General features: G+C 30.3%; 1 long non-coding RNA gene across 1 annotated transcript; it reads right to left on the bottom strand.

Moving 5' to 3' along the window:
- Window positions 1–220: 220 nt before the first annotated feature.
- Window positions 221–902, bottom strand: LOC141633450 (uncharacterized). The gene is made up of 3 exons (XR_012538217.1): window positions 795–902; window positions 676–718; window positions 221–451 (listed from the first exon to the last, which is right to left on the bottom strand). It is a non-coding gene; the product is annotated as an uncharacterized LOC141633450 (long non-coding RNA).
- Window positions 903–4,815: the final 3,913 nt, after the last annotated feature.

Below are 4,815 nucleotides of genomic sequence, written 5' to 3'. Positions count from 1 at the left end.
TAAAAAAAAATAACAAATCAAAAATATAAGATTGCTAATATCTTATACCACAATACTAAAAAAACACAAATTTTCAGTCATATACCAATCCATGATAAAAAGAAATATACCAACTCATAATAAAAACACCAAAATAACCAAGAAATCGATTGAAATTGGAATAATAACATGATCGTAATTGTGCACCCCGACATGCAAAGGTTTACAAGAGAGTGGGAAAATAAAGGAATAAAATGCACAGGGCAACTTTGTTACTTACCTCAAGTGTGACAATCAGGTTGCTCTATCTATTGCCGCAAACAGCGGAGTTGCCTGGCGGCACAATCTGACTGCTTCTAATTGAGATTAAGTACTTCAATGACACAATAAAGGAAAATAGTTGCTTAGTAAAGTGAGAATGTGCCTAAAAGTGTCCTTCTTTGTCAATGTCTGGGCATTAAACAAAGTGTACCTGACATAAAAGTTGAAAACTTTGCATGAATCAAAAGATTAAAAAACAGAGATAATTAAATCCAATGCAATTGACAATTAATTTGAATTGCATTGCTTAACAAATCAAACATATAAATTTGCATTAAGATCAAAGTCAAACATCAAATATAACCATGCAAAAAGCAAACAAATCAAATCTAAATCCCAAATTAAATCCAGAAATCAATTAGATGAATAACTCACTATATATCACGTGCCAATCTTCTCCACAACTTCTTTAATCATCCTGAAATTAGAACTGAACATAAGAAGGCCGTACATGGACAAGGGAGTAGGAGGGAAGAGAGAGAAAAGAAGAATACAGCAGAAGACGGAAGCAAGTTGACATTGGAATTAGAGGGAAATAGAACTGAAGAGTAGATTAAAAATGAAAGAGGGAGAATGAGTGGTGGATATGACATTGTTACTGTAGCAGCAGAGAGAGAGACAAAAAATGTACGAGATAGAAGGGAAAGCAACGAGAATATAGAAGAAAGAAGAGCCAGGGGCAAAATGGTCAGAAACACTCAAAGTTACTGTGCTGTGCTGAGAACAGTAACCACACTTTGGGATTTTTAAAGAGTATGGATATGGATATAAATGCTTCTCGTGGTAGATTTGTTCTTCAATAACACAATTTTTTGTCTTTACTACTTATTACTGTATACTATATAATATAATATAATATAATATATATCAAGTTTTATATTATGTATATAAGATGTTGGTTACGATGTTTTTACTAGTGAATTTCTTTTGTTATGTTGATAAGGCGAACTATGAAGACCTTAATTATGGCTAATAAAGGCCTTGTCAACCAATAATATTGTAAGTGGATGATCGATCTACCCTACTTGATTCATTCACCTTTTATAGTACGTATTATATAATCTACGATGCGGTTTTAACGTTATATTGATGATGAGACCCGCGTTATTGCTTTGTTTCTTTGGCTGGTAAATAATCACAAATCAATGCATAAATAGCTAAAAGTGCACTATCAAAACTTTCCTAATATAAAAGTTAAGATCTCTATGTAAAAGATAGAAATTGAAAGAGTTCACCAGCCGAAGGTAGCTAAAGAGTCCTACGAAAATTTTTAATTTAACCATGAACTAAGGTGAGCATAGATCTTTGACTAATTAATTCCAAAACCGAAGGAGATCGTATTTTCTTAACCGTTGAACTTAATATAACTATGGCAATAAGAAACGAAATAGAATTTAAATAACTTTGTAGTGGTGCATCTATATATATTGCTCAATTTTTTTGATCAGTTGTATTTTTGATTGCAATTTTAGAGGATTCTTTTTTTCCTTATATAATACGGAGTAAGTAAGACCATCCCCAAGCAGTGGTCACGCTAACTAGGTCACGACCCGATTTTACTCTTAATTCCACCTTATTAACCTTGACCTATTTTCACCCTCCCAAGCAGAAGGTCGCGACCTAGGTCATTAACCCAATCATTTTCCACTTCACAACATTCCCAATCATACCCCACTATCATATTATATACTTTTTTTTATTATTTTTTTATTGTTCCACCAATCAAATTTGGACACATGGGAGGTCACATAAGTGGTCAATTTGTGACCAAAGTGACCAAGTTTGGTCACAAATTGACCTTTGGTCACAAATTAACAATTTTGGTCACCAATTAAATACCTTAATTACCCCATTAATCATGACCAAGCAAGGTCATGACCAAGCAATTGACCTTGCTTGGGGATGGTCTAATACTCTCTTCAGAGTTCAGAGTATCTTTTCATACAAGCAAGATTGTAATATGACGTTGTAGCTGTGGTGCTCATCCATGAATACTATTTTTTCTTATACAATGAATTATAATTATTTGCTTTATCAACTTGATTGTTCTTCGATTATCATCTTTCTATTTTTCTTAGCATATGAAGTATATTGATAGCTAATTAAAGACTGTCTTCTTTTCCTCAAAAAAAGACTGTGTCTTCTGATTTGTTAGCATTGATTCTTCTTTTTTGGGCTTGGTTGTCCAAATAAATTTGGTACGAGTTGGACCACGAGTTGAAAACATTATAAGAGTCACTCCCTTCGTCCCGGTCAATTGTTGTCATTTGGTTTTGACAGAAAGACTAAGAAAAAAGAAGGGGGTCAATCACTAAATGACAAGTGGACCAAATTGGGTGTGAATGATTAAATTACTCATCGAATTCATTCTTAAAATAAAAAAGATAACTGGCACATCCAAAATAGAATAAGAGAACAATTGACCGAGACAGATAAAAACCTACATACTGATACCGTATAATATTTATTATGTTATGTAAATAATAAGGACTCATGTTACATACGAATTACGATCTTCACAAAAGTCTATTTTTGTCCTCCTTTTATGAAATTAAGATTAAAACTTATGAAATGCTCGATTGAAAGATAGATTTACGATGAGTTACAAAATACTCCCTTCATCACATGTATACCGCTTTGTATGTCACATGCATTAAAAATATAACCATTACGAGTATCATACAATTTGTTAGATAAATATAATATAAAAAACGATCATTAATAAAAGTTGAAAAACTTATTCTCGTGAACATCCACATAATAAACCAACAAACCATGCATAATATGAAAACTTAGGTATGTTGACGTAATTAAGAAATCTCATACACGTAGTTAATTGCCACTATTTGGGTATTAATTAATTAATAACTTATATTGTTTGAGAATAAGTGGGTGTGCCAAAAAGGTCTTAACAAATCAGACTCAGTTATCTACAGTCTACACAAACATTTTCAATATAAATAAAAAAAATTATATAAGCCTCTACCAACAGGCTCGTATATTGAACGGGCATTAAATCTAATCAATATCTATTTATATTATTAAAGGAAGCTCCAACTTTCATAAACTACATAATATATATTTAATTAAGTTCATCTAAAAAAAATTTAATTCAAAGAGATATAGTTTCGATGATGGTGTAATACTATACTAGTTTTAAACCCGTGCAAAATTGCACGGGTATGTATTTGGGCCAGTATTAATATTTTTGGATATATATTTGTTTTTGCATTTCTATTGTACTTATCTAGTTGGTCTAAATCTACGATCTACATTTATCATGACGATATTAACATTGTCTATCATTCGTACTTGTAGAAGTAGAAATTACTCGGTAGCCTATCATTGTCATCTTCCGAATTCGGAGTGCGAGACTGATAGCAAAATTGCCAAAAATTTTGCTCCAAGTACATAAATCCTCGGTGATGAACGGCTTTCTATACAGATCTGAGAGGATTATTTTTTCTAAAAAGAACATATTTTAAAGTTTTTCGACTGTTAACTTATCGTATTGTTAGTATTAAAAAAATATTTATTACAACAATTGCGAATTATTTATTATAAACATTTTATTAAAAAAATTTTAATCACTTGTAAATTAAATTAAAATTTATTTGTTTTTTTACAGTTAAAAAAAATTAAAATTTACTTTAAATTCTAGTTGAAAACTAAATTAACTTGGCTGCCTATCATTGTCACCTAACATTTTCGGTGTGCGCGGCTGATAGTTAAGTTGCCGAGTTTTATATTCCAAGTAAATACTCCGTCAGAATTGATTTTTTGTAAACAAAAAAATTTGTACCATGTACTTTTAAAAAATTATGTTGGGATATTGTTGCTGCATGGTACAATAATATTAACCAAAATATATGAATATTTTATACTCCAAGTAAATACTCCGTCAAGATTTATTTTTTTAATAAAAATTATTGTACCATGTAGTTTTAAAAAAATATGTATGTAATTCATTTGCGTTTTATGTTCGATTCCGTATATAAATGTAATTCCTTCTTGAAATTATGTAATTTTATTATTATGTAATTTTGTTTTAAAAATTATATAATTCAATTTCATTTACTCGCATTTGTAATTCAATCTGCGTATATGTTATTAATTTTATTTACAAGGAATTTATAAAATTATTTTATAATATTAATTCATAGAATTTTTTCATAATATTATTTCATAGAATTTGTGTAAGACGGAATTTATCGCATGTTTGAAAAGACGGAAATCTGAAGAAATAAATACATTGCACACTCACGGGTCCCACCATAACGTGAATTTCCGAAAAAAAAAAACCTGCATTAATGATGTGGCGCGCTGAGGATTGAGTATTGTCTTTTGTATTAATATAGATAAGATTAGACGTATCCAACTTGGACAGATAAAATTTGGTTTACGTTAAATTATCATGACAACATTAATTCAATCCTATTTGCCAAAAAAAAAAGTTAGATTACTGTTAGAGAAAGCCTCTATCAAGCATATAACTCTATCTATGTATAAATGCTT

Source organism: Silene latifolia, chromosome Y (genome assembly GCF_048544455.1).
Source record: "Silene latifolia isolate original U9 population chromosome Y, ASM4854445v1, whole genome shotgun sequence".
NCBI classification, from domain to species: Eukaryota; Viridiplantae; Streptophyta; class Magnoliopsida; order Caryophyllales; family Caryophyllaceae; genus Silene; species Silene latifolia.
The sequence above is the reverse complement of the archived record's forward strand: the minus strand, read 5'-3'. Positions and strand labels throughout refer to the sequence as shown.